The 12,921-nt window shown below is 44.2% G+C and overlaps 1 protein-coding gene across 1 annotated transcript in view; it reads right to left on the bottom strand.

The window, feature by feature from the left end:
- Positions 1 to 12,921, bottom strand: part of LOC126564342 (actin-binding protein IPP) — a 389,363-nt gene that overhangs the window by 336,432 nt on the left and 40,010 nt on the right. The window lies entirely within an intron of this gene.

Here is a 12,921-nt window from a genome sequence, read left to right as displayed (position 1 = left end):
TGAGTTTTTTACGTTAGAAATTTGTTTAAGATTACATTCATGTACTCCATCACAAAAATAAGCATGAGAGGGTGACGTGGGGAATGGGACGAAGAATCCATCGGCGGACGACCAGGAAATATGTGGTTGATTGAAGTCCCCACAAAGGAGTAATACGTCGTGCGGCTTCATACGCCGTTGTACATCCGCGATCGAGTTGAACAGCGAATCTAACACTGCTGTGTTTCTGCTTGATTCGGGAGGGATGTAGTATACTCCGATGAAGACACGGATTCCCTTACAGAGCACATTTATCCACAGGATTTCTAAGGAGGGATAACACACAGGAACTTGCGATGTTGTGAGATTCGATGAGCAGGCAATAAGAACTCCACCACCGCGGGTGGCCATAAGGTGGACGGACGAATAGTAAGAGACATGTTTCCGTTTATGAATTACTGTGTTTATGTGCTTCCCTCCGGTGGTGTCCTCATGCATGCTGAAGACGAAATCCTTCCTTCCTGTATCATCGTCGTCGGTTTGTTTTCGTCTCCAAAATTTCTTTGATGTTTTCTCTGTTTGGTGAGGTTCTAATGGACTGTTACTTTGTCTGCCGAAGTGTAGTGTTCGTTTGGTCGTGCTAACAAGAGGATCCTTTGGAGATACTCATTATGTGGCATCGACATTAATCGAGTATCTTCCATCAAAGATCTGAGTGTTTGGTTAGATTCGAAACTCACATTCACCAATCATATGGATTTTATCATCGGCAAAGCCAACCGTATGTTGAAACTCATCACTTGTTTCTCGTCTAATGTTCGTGATCCTTTATGTTTGAAGGCATTATACAGTTACCGGGTATGATCGATCCTCGACTATTCTTGCATAGTTTGATCACCAGCTGGGGTGACGGCGGTAGCAAGATTACAAAGTGTACAGCGCAAATTTACTAGACATGCCACTCGTCGGCTTCTTTCGAGATAGCACAATATACTCATTCACTCTTAAATCACCGCTGATTTTATGTAGCCTTAAATCTCTTAAGAACTCGTCATTCTCACATCCAATCCTCATTTATTGCTGGACTTCTGTTCAATTCCATTGATGCTCCCTTTCTTCTTTCCTTGATATTTCTTTGTGCTCCTTTCCGTCACCTACGTGAGAGACCACCACTTCACATCCCTACTAGGCTGACGCGGTACGGCCAGAATGATCCTTTTCTCAGCGCTCAACTAGCTTTTAATAACTCTCAGCATTTATTTGACTACCAGGTCCATTTGCCCCCTTTTCGTTCTCGTCTTCGTGCTTCGTTATTAGGTATCCAGTCGAAGTCAAATTAACAAAATTGGTGTTACGTAGTTGGCGTCTTTGTCACCAATACCACCGGATCGCGTTGCAGCTTCTATTGATGCGGTTTTTATTCGTTTATTTATTAAGACTTCGAAGCTCTGAAACTACACTAGCCTCCCACGGAAAAAATAATGAAATAAGAGAAAAAGAAACACAGCAGTTAAATGTTAAAAATATTTTCTTCTTCTCGGGTTGCTCAGGGTTGAGTATGTCGCGATGTCTTGCCCGTTCACTGTACTACTCCTTGCGCCTCGTGACGAACAAACCTCTGACAAGCACCTTTTTGGTGGCGTATGAGTCCGACATTCTCATCACCTTCTCTAACACATCCTTCCGGAGTTGACCATCGTCAGGATATCTGTACGACCAAATAGCTCAGCTAGCTCGTGGTTCAATTTCCTTCTTCACACGGCCTATTCGCTCACACTGCCAAAGAAAGTTCTTGACAATCGCCTTTCGAAAATGGTGAGTTCATTGTCGATCTCCCTTAGCATAGTTAAGGACTTGTGTCAATAGACCGGACGATTGATCGTTCATTTCGTGTGAGGTTTTCGGACTTACAGGTGTTTGTGGATCAGCTGGATATCAATGGATGATATGGAGATGGATATCAAGCATGATCTCGATGAACAATGCGCCTTTGACTCTCACTGCTTATATTGTTGTCCGAAGTTACAATCGTATCACAGACTCCTCTGTAACGACAGCAGCGAATCCGATGATGTCGAGAGTCCGCCCCTTTGCCTTTCCTTATTTTCGAAGCATTCCAACAACGTGTTCGACATATTCACCTTGTACCACATCCCGTGGTCTTGTCTTCTTCAGTTTTGCCAGCTTCTCAGGGAATTAATGCTGCTGCATGGTGCTTCATAGTTTGGATCTGTGGTATCGCAAAAGCCTTTAAACCAGTCAATTGGTGTTGCATGGGGTGGTTGAGGAATTAAAAATATAATCCATTTTAATTATATCTCGATCGTCTGACTATCTGATAAGGCTTTGAGGTAGTTTAATGATTGAAAGAGTAGGAGAAATATAGCAATACGACCAGGACGTCGATGCAGAATTTAAAAAAAAGTATGAGAAACATCATTTGTTTCGTTAACATCATTGGTACGTAGTGCTACTTCTTCTTCTTCTTCTTCTTCTTCTTCTTGGCCTGCTCAGGATTGAGCACGCCGCGTCTACATGGCCAGGTCTACATTCAGTTTCCAGGAAATTCGGTCTAGGTCTGCAATCCTCCATCCACGGCTGCCTCAGATCCAGCCAACGAGCTCGCTGTGCTCCTCTACGCCTCGTGCAGAACGAGTCGCTGACGAGCACCTTCTTGGTGGGGCATGAGTCCGTCATCCTAATCATGTGCTGCAGCCAGCGTATCCTTCCGGCTTTGACTACCGTTAGGATATCAGCAGAGCCAAACAGCTCAGCTAGCTCGTGGTTTATTCTCCTTCGCCACACGCCCTGCTCACACACATCGCTAAAGATAGTCCTTAGCACCCGCCGTTTTAAAATGGCGAGTACATTGGCGTCTTCCGTCAGCATAGTCCAAGACTCGGACGTATCAAAGTGCTTTTAATCGTACATTTCGTGTGTTGTTGGAGTCTTCTGGATCACAGGAGTCTGCGGAGTCCGTAGTAGCCACGATTCCCCTGAACAGTGCGCCTTCAGATTTCGTTGCTCACGTTGTTGTCCGAAGTTACTACCACCTTGAAGTTACCACCTTGAGATCGTTGCCCTCAACTGATACTCTGCTTCCGAGTCGGGCTCTATCACGATCAGAGCCTCCGGCAAGCAGGTATTTTGCCTTTGTCACATTGATGCTCAATCCAATTCTATTGGCCTCGCGTTTCAGTCGGGTGTACGCCTCGCACACCGCAGCAGTTGTCCGTCCGATGATGTCGATGTCATCCGTGAAGCCAAGGAATCGGAGAGATCGAGTGAAAATGCCCCGGATGTCGAAACCCGCACTTCGCTTGACACCCCGAAGAGATGTTGAACAACAACCAGGAGAGTCCGTCCCCTTGCCTTAGACCCCGGTGAGATTCGAACGATTCGGACAGCATGCTCGAAACTCTTACCTTGCACTGCACCCCGTCCATAGTGGCCTTTAGCAGCCTTACCAGCTTCCCTGGGAATCCGTACTGCTGCATGGTGTTTCATAGTTCGGTTCCACGTCAATGAACAGGTGGTGCGTAGGGATCTGGTGCTCCCGGCATTTTTGGAGGATCTGCCGTAGAGTAAAGAGCCTATGGCATGGGAGTAAAACCGCTCCGTGCCGCATTCAACCTCCTTTAGAACTTGTGAGTTTCCCCCGACTGGGATAACTGCTGCGTGAGTTGCTCGTCCGACTCTTCGAAGCTACGCTTCTTGTCCTGGAAGAGCCGGATCTGCTGCCTCTTCCGTCGTTGTTCTGCCGGGTCTCGCGCTAGAGCATGCGGGTACACGCTGCGTTCTTTTCGGATAGTGCTCGCCACCCATTACACCCATCATCAAACCATTCCTTCCTCTGGTTAAGTGTCTCGCGGCCAGGCCTTCACGGCCTTGCTCTAAAATTTTGAAGTAAGTCAATGTATGGCCGTTATAACCAGTGTCAAGTCAAGCAAAAGAAGAAGACCACGACACAACTGTTGGCAAAATGCAACGTTGACACAGATCGCTTAACTGCTGCCGCTTGATGGCTTAGCCTAAGTATTGCTCCAAACTAGGAAAAAGGACATTGCGAAGAGCTAAGGAAATGACCTATGCGTCTTTAGTAGTAATCAAGAGAAATAACTAATACAAATACCGTCAAAGAAGAGAAAGAAAGAGACATGATAAAAATAAGTTAAAACTATATGTAATAAAATCGACGAAAGCTGTTCTTTGCTAAGTTCTAAGGTTTAGTACGCCTGACTGTTGAGTTACAACATGTTTTATGGAAATTGAAATACAAAATATTTTATTATATTTTTTTGTGTTATTCATAAAGGACGGCCACGCTGTATTGCTAATTTTTTTATAAATATATTGTAATGTAAAAAGCAAATATCCGCAAACAACGTGATTGGAGTTTTATTTGTAAATTAGTTATAGGTAACAATATCAGACAAACCTTCAAAAAAAAACTATGGGATAAAAACAAAGCAAGAAGGGTTTTACATCAAACGATTAAAGGAAATTGTAAACCAAACGTTCCCAAATTACAGGCAAATTTAACAGCATAAAAATGTATCATTCATCTAAAATAATGTTAGTGAAGTACGGTCAGACCACTCATTGTTAAAAACACAGTTCAAACAAAGTATCCTTTACCAGTTTGTTATGCAGTACGATACTATCAGAATAAACATGCCAGTCGTTACCTCGACATGCATTACGCTTATTCGCATTCTTTGACTCATCTTCAAACGGTGAGTTTGGAGAAGTGGTTAACTAAGAAACAGTCAACAACAACAGCAGAAATTCGCATAAAATGTGTGAGCGAATACGAGTAACCCGAGGAGTGAAGCCAGCCCCTGGCAGCACGTTGCTGGGTCGTGGCATTCGGTTCCTTTTTACTTTTCGGTGATTTGATTTATTTTGATTTGATTTGTTGAGTTCAAAGTTGCCTCCAGCTCAGCGAATGGCGTGCCTGCTTCGAGTGCCAAATCCGGACGACAGCTCTTCTTGACATTCCAGTCAATATCTTACCAGAAGTCGGTTCAACCAGCGAAGATGTCGGAGAAAGGTGAGAGGCGAGAGGGACGTAATTCAATCAACATAAATTACAGTTTCGTCAATCGAGTGAGTTGAGTTCAGCATTTGTGATGCGACACGGTAGGAACATTCGTTAGAAGCAAACTTGAGACTAAAGATGGCTCCTCGTAGAGCGAAAAGGATCGTTCGTCGTCTTATCTGGCACTGAGGCGAGCTGAAAGAAATATGCTGACCTTTGTTTTAGCGAGATGATTACTCAGAGTTTATTTGCCAACACGGATCTTAGAACCCCTGGAAGGTGAAATGACACAAATATTACCGACGGCGGTCAGGAACAGAATGAATTCATCAAACTGGTCAACCCACGCGAAAGCACAAACGAATTATCGCTCGAGTGCAGAAAATGTGATGAAAAATAATGAACCAACATGGAGAGTATTGTATGCTGTTGTGGACAGGCCCCTTTCGGATGTGGTGAGTCTGCATCATTTGTAATGGACAGTGCGTTGTCATATCAATGTCATTTTGCATTTGAATCATATCGCAAAAATGGGCTTCTGTCTATGAAAAGCATATCCTGATTGCTCCATCAGGAGTAAAGTCTCGTCAAAGTATCTCTGCATTGTCACTTTTATCAACGGCTCCAAACGGCTCAGTGACATAAAAACTGACATTTCTTCTTTACGCTAGCTTGAAAACTAAATCTAAACAAGTTTTCTGTTGTCTAACTGTGTATCCACTGATTCTTCCTAATGTAAAAAGATTTCGAATATGGACCGTCGAGCTTGAGTTGAACAATCTTCCACATTGTTCTAAGAGCTGGTTTAGAAAATTACGAAAAAGGTGAATCAATTTGTTTGACACGTGTGCACAATTTCGATTGGAAGGCATAGTCATGCATGCCGGATCCATCCCATCCAACACAACCTCCGCCTGTCGCGTGTGATCTCAACAAACGACGGGAAACCACTCTCGTTATGGCTTTGTGCGAAAATTTGTTGGTATAATAAAATCAGACTATTAATGCTCATAACGGCGTGAATGAAATATAGAAATGATAACATCCCAAAAACCGAAACCAACCAAGCGGACGCAAACATGCCGACCAAAAAGGCACACACACACACCGATCACCACAGTGGCCTGTGATGCAATGAGGCGGTCTGCTAGAGGAGGGTTAACGCGTCAAAAACAGGAATGGAAAAATTTGATGAAATTCATTTCACATCCCTGCATGCGACGACGGTGGCGGCAGCTATTGCAATTTGCGTTGCGTTCGGCTAACCTCCAAAACACACACCTCCCGTGGAATTGACGGATGGGAAAGGTGGGCAGATTGACTGGTTGACTGACTACCGGACGAAACTGGCTGACTGACTGACTGACTGACTATAGGTCCCAACCCCAAGGGTTGAAGTGTTTGTTTTTCCGCTTTTCCAGTTCGCTTTCCGCAGCTCTGCCGTGCCGTCCTGGTTCCTGGGCCGGTCGACTGCGTGGGGTCTCGAGGCGTGTGCACTATTTCAATATCGATTTTGACCTTTCCCGAAGCCACGCTTTGGAATGTAGCATCTGAATCTGCTAGCGATGCTGATGATGTAAAGAACGGTGGCTGCCAATCAAGAGACAATAGGTCGTGTGCAACGCGAAACTAACCCCGGCCATTGGGCTGAAGATGAAGTATTCAAACAACACGTTTAGCGGATCTAATTGTTCGTGCAAGGATGGGACTCGCAGATTGAGAAATAATGCAACAAAAAGGGATGGAATCGTCCATGCCCACCGATCGGAGGAAACCATCGTTAGCTAATAATTTACTCAGCGTGAAAAGTAAACACAATCGGTTCCCAACAAGGGAGTTTTGAGGAGATTGTTCAATTCGCGGAAATGTAGAAACACGCGCAGTATTGATATTGTAAAGCTGCGTCTTAAGCAAACAACTTCGTTGAAGGGTACAATTTGTGGCAAGAGCAAAGGTATGGCAAAATGTGTTTTAAAGCGTAAACATTCAGTGTTATCACCTGAACGTTATCAGTCATAAGGATGTGAAGTAAATAATGTTAAAGGTTAATGAAGCTCCCACAAAATCATCCGTAGCATAACTGATGACAGAAATATATGTTTTAGCTAAGATGAACTATTACTATGAAAGAATGAAAATAACAAATATGTAGGCAATTTATCCAACACGAATACCATGCAAGTGTCGTGAACTGAAAGTACAGAGTCAGGCAACAGCCAACAAAGCCTGAATTATATTACGCCCACAGACGAACAATGCATCATTCGATCGATACAATTGCACTGCCAGCTCTCGCTTACACCTGACATATCGGGCACAAAATAGCAAGCCTTTTGCCCTATCAATCATAAAGCAATCCGGATTTATTCGATTGCAATCCTCGTACGCCCCACTGCACATGAAGCCAACGTTCATCTGTATGCAAAATCAGTATCGACCGACTGGCATCGGGCAAAGCCTATCGGTCTGATGTCTCTCGACGTTCCGTTCTTTACCGGCAGGATAGGACCGTTTTGTACGAAGGATATGCAAATGAAATCAAAAGCTTCTACCCTACAACGATGAACATTTGTCTTCATGATAGAGAGCGAAAGGGAACTGTGGGGAACTGCCAACCATTTCAGGCACAGATCGATTCAATAAAAGTTCGTCCTGTAGTCCTGAACGTCCTCTCCGTTAGCTCCGGGGATTGGGAAAGTCTTTCATCATCGTCCTGCTCGCTCTAGGTGAGGACCCGGACGTACACCGGTCGTCGACTCTACCGTTGTCCTTGCTATGATGGTTCACACTGTGCAAGAGGATGTCGCTCTTTCATGGCGTCGCCTTTCGCGATTCGTGCTCGGAAACCACGTTGGGATCGTTCTGTCGTTCCGTAACGCTCGCCCTCGGTGCCACTCAATCAACAGGAATTATTTTTCTAACGTTATCTTTTATGTATAATTTATATTCTATGGTGCTTATATATTAGATTAAACCGCCGCCATTAAACATCTGTGACAAATTTTCAATATTCCATTAACGTGAGATGTGCCCGTGCCGACGCACGTGGTGGCTGGGTGGTGGCGATAAAAGCGAACGCCCAGCTCCAGTTTAAGCCCACAACAGCTCTCTGATGGCACTTTTGCATCGTATTACCGTTTGCTGCGGAACGTTACGGTCTCCATTTGGTTCGGTGTCCTGACATTTACGATGGCCGCATTTGTGTTGTGGCAACGGAACGAACGGGAACGAGCGAGAGCGAGAGAGGTAGAACTAGTGTTGGAGTAAACAAGAGACAAGAAATTGGATGATGGTGGAGAAAACTTTTCCCTTCTCATCTCGTCGCTATGGTGATTTGCTAGGGCTTTGGTGTTTGTTCTGTTCGTCGTGTAGTGCTATCGTCCTGGCAGACAAGGTAACTTGCGGGAGGATATAAGGATTCTATGAGGAGGGAAGCACACACACATACAAGAGCTTCACAGAGGAAGGTCCTGATACATCGTACAAGCGCTTTCTGTCTAGTGCGTAATGAAAACGGGATCTAAGCTCCAGGGAAGTGCGAGGAAAGATTAAGTAGTATTAAGGGTTAGATTTATAATGTTTCCCTTTCGGTGGGAATGGAAATGGATGGGTTCAAGAGTGAGTTTACATCTGCCAATAACAACCCTCCCGGTACGTCGAATGGTTCGATCGGTTGATGACGCTTTTTGGTTCCGATATTGAATGTAATTAGTTTTAGATATGTTAGTAAAATCCTTTCGACTTTGGAACTGAAATAAATTGTATCGTGTGGAGAATCTTTAACTTTAATAGTTCCTTTTCCAAGGTTGAATTAGCAACGTCCTTCCCAACTAATACGTTCTTTTTACGACACATGCAATATACCACGAGTGCTTTTATTTGATCATCAAATTTGGAAGCTCTCTATTCCTGGAAGGTGTGAAGGATGCAATGTACTTGAGATGATATGATATTTGGAGATGATAACCAAATAAATGTAGTGATAAAGATGTTACAAACATAACAAAGGTGAGTGTGTGTCATCTTGTGTATTTAAGAATGGTTGCGCTGTCTGCGTAATAACAATCCACTCAAGCTGAATCAACAATCGGTAGGGGAATATTACCACCCTAAAGCTTCATCACACAAAAAGTCTCCAAAAGAAATCGCACTGAAGCCGCGTCGATTAATTTTCCAGTCCATTTGGAAGCACATCGCGGACGTTCAAAGCCTCACGTACTGCATGCTGAGTATTCGAAATCAATGATGGTCATCACTGCCCGAATAAAACGTATTTTGATCGCGAGCCATTCGAGTCCACATTGGACGCTGTCTCCAGATTCTTTGAACAGTCGCCGTGAACATCATGATGATGGCCGTTAATCAGTTTATCGACGATGCAGCAAAACCCAATTGCCAAGCCTCGGAAGTCCAGTGAAAATGGCATCAGTTATCAGGTGTCTCCGGTTCGCAAATTACACATGTCCGTTCGATCGTTTGCCACACACGGCGTTCGAAGTGCACTCGATTGTTCTTCGCCCGAATGCCGAAAGAGTAGCAATAAAAAATCAATCTGCGAACTGCAAGTCGACACAGAATGCAAGTGCAACACGATGTCAAATTGCGTCACGTTCTGGTGGATCGTTTTCGGGCGACCTGCTGCATGCTTGCTGTTTGCACATACGAACGAAACGGAACGACAATTGACACTGACTCTGGTGGAGTTCACTTTGATTTCGCAACGATATCTCAAAGACCAACGTGTAGAAAGAGCCTTTAAAAAAAGAGCCCGAATGCAAAAAAAAGTTGCACAAACAAACAAAACCCTCGGCCTCTCCAGCGAAAACAGAAGAACGAATGAGGAATTGAGTTTATTTTAGTGAAAAATCAATACATCAACACAAAAAGGGCAAAATGCTAAAGAACTGACCGCACGGTTTGGGAACGGTCGGATTGAACGGATCGATAAGGGATTCGGTGAGTAACCCATTTTGAAGCGACTGTGAATGGGTCGTCCGGTTGACTCTTGTTCGGTGATTGTGAGCCTTTTGCGTCATCGAACACCAGCATTGGATGGTCTGGTGGAAGGGTCTGATAACGACTAGAAATCAGTTCAATCCATTTCCAACCGAAGTACCCCGTTTGCCTGCAAGAGATTCTCCATTTTGAAAAAGAGGAAAATTACAGTCTAAAAAGTAGAGAATAAAATGGAATTCAGTAAACAATCAAGACCCACAATCCACCGCCCTGGCAAATGTTGAATATTTATGCTTTGCTTTTTCGATCTATGTTTAACCTTACTAACCGCCCCGTTCCAACCTTTTTTATGTGCTTTTGGAAGCACATTGAACAGCAACTGTCGCACGAAATCCCACTTTATGGTGTTAGGCTTTTGGTAGATACATAGGCTGACTTTTTGTATCGTTCCTGCTCTCTTACACCTAGGACATCAAGAGCTGCGTGAAAAACGGAGTAAATCGCAATGTTTTTCGTAAGAATTTCCTTGTAGCAAAGTGACGCTTAGTGTTGTGATAGCTCCGCCTACTTTGAGAGGCGTGTCTAAATCCAACCCTGATACGAAACATGACGGCGATCCAACAGTTCGAGTGGTACAAAACCGTACAGAAGAGAAGACGAAGCAGACGTTCGTTGTGGATTGTGAAAAACCAGGAAAAAGCGCCTGTCATAGTTCAGCTGACTACCGGAAACCTCTGTCTGCTCCTACCAGCCTTCAGCTTCAGATCGCCTCGTGCAATCTTCTCTGTAAAAACTCAAATGGCGACAGTTCACTTGAGAATCTTTGAACAACTTCCTTTCTTTGGGATTCGTAGCTCTTTCACACCTTCTCTCGCTCTCTCTCTCTCTCTCTCTCTTACCGCATATCTTGTTCATCGAGAGGAGTCCTGAGGAGAATGGATCGAAAATGATGCTGCCACCTATGCACTTCGTGGGGATTGTAGTCATGAAATGGCATGCGCATAACCCTTCGCACTATGATGGCCGGTAGCAAGATGACACGATAGAGAAAGCAAAATGTACAGAGTAAAAACCGTAGAGTCGTTTGAAGCTATGCTGAACATGAATAGGGAGCAACAGTGGTCTGAACGGCGCCACTTCTCGGCTAGTAATAAATGTCATCGTAGCAGATTCCCCATCACCGATAGTCGCATCGGTAAAAACGACCAAAAAAAAAAAGTACAGTGTGTATGTACAGTTGGCAGTTTGGACGCTTGTGGTTGTTGAAGAAGCGGAATGAACCAGATTCATCGATCAACATTGTGTGAAAGCAAAACAGTGTCTACTTCTCACGTCGAACGTTCACTATACAGCGACGTATGAAAAATGAGTCAGCAGAGATCTATTTGTTGGGTAGCATAAAGTGGTAAGACCGATTAAATTACACAAAATCGACATTCTGAAAGCAATTGGCAACAGTCAGTTAAAAACGCATTTAATAAAAAATCCCAATGAATGAAAGTTGCTGCTTAAAGTGAGAAAATTCTATAATAGATTTCATAGTGACCTTACAAAGGTTTCCTTTAAGACAATTGGTTTGTTAATGCAATAATATCCTATTGCTGTTGATATGTGTTCGTTAGTCCTTTCGGTTTCAATAAACAATACTTGATTCCTCATCGTTTTTATGCTCTTTCTGTGACTTATAATAAATTACTTAGAATAAACATCAGATTGCAAACAAGTTTTGTTAAAAATCTAAAAACTTTTCCTCAATTTTGTATAGGCAGAACCATAATTTGGCCGTCACTGTCGAGCCTTCCGTCATAATCTTTATCGATTAAGCCCTTCGCCAAAAAAGCACACTGACATCGCTCGATACTTGGCGTTCACTTGGCGTTTAGTATGTCCCAAAGAATGCAACGGTTTGTTCACGACCACCGTGCCCCACATTGGAAAATGGGAGATGGAAATAAGCGAAAACGGGAGAGCGATAACAGCCAACAAAAAGCAACAATATCGCTACCAGAGCATACCGTTTGATGTAGCCTTCCTGTTGGGGGATATGGCTGGCACCGGCGTCAACAGGCAGAGTGAGCGAAAGAGTCTTTCGCGATGAATGGAAAAACAGAGACCATCGCAACTTCCTCCCAGGAAGCATTGCGAGGGGTGGAAAACGCTTACCATCCCTCGCAGTCGTCTCGCTTTTCACCGCGTTTTTCCGCGCACACGATGTACATAAACGACCAATAAGGGAGGAGTTAGCTTAGGGCTTACAAGTGGCAAAGGTAACAAATGTGGACTTTCGACATCAAGAGAGGACGAATCATAGATTTCCGATTGCATGAATTTTCGCCCCGATCGTCAGTTGCTGTCAGCAAGAATACACAGGCAGCAGTAGCAACCCGTCAGGCAGCAGCACCAGCACCAGCATCAGTGTGACGAGGCTTCGGTGTCGAAAGATTGGCAGTTGTGTCAACGGAACTGGCGAAGGTGTTGGCTGGTACGGCGTGTTCGATTTGACGGAGTGATTTCTAGTAGCTGAACGAGCGACCGTCGCCGAAGGTGTTGATGAAGTCAGTGACATACCGTCGGCTTTAAGGCAGAGTTTTATAGCCAAGAAGGAGTAATTTGAGCTTGGGACCAAACGGCAGTTTATGTGAAGATATCTTAGGGCCGAAGTGGGAAAGTGTAGAACCTGGGTCAAAGCCGACTGTTTGGTGGGGGATGAAATTTGACGGTAAAAATACGCAGTTCGATAAAAACAATTGCTACAAGTCGTCCTCTTTGTTGTGCAGATATGTGCGACTGCACTTTTTGCATTGAATGTTGCGTGAGTGCATTTATTGGAATGTGAGTGGTGTATACGTGTCAGAAGGTAATCAGATTGCGAACACAGTGTTGTGCGTTCCCCTTACCGTGTGTAGGACATGAAGTTGGTTTGCTAGACTTGATCTTGGTGTTTG

This window comes from Anopheles maculipalpis, chromosome 3RL (genome assembly GCF_943734695.1).
Source record: "Anopheles maculipalpis chromosome 3RL, idAnoMacuDA_375_x, whole genome shotgun sequence".
In the NCBI taxonomy this organism is placed as follows: Eukaryota; Metazoa; Arthropoda; class Insecta; order Diptera; family Culicidae; genus Anopheles; species Anopheles maculipalpis.
This window is presented reverse-complemented; position numbering and strand designations above follow the sequence as displayed.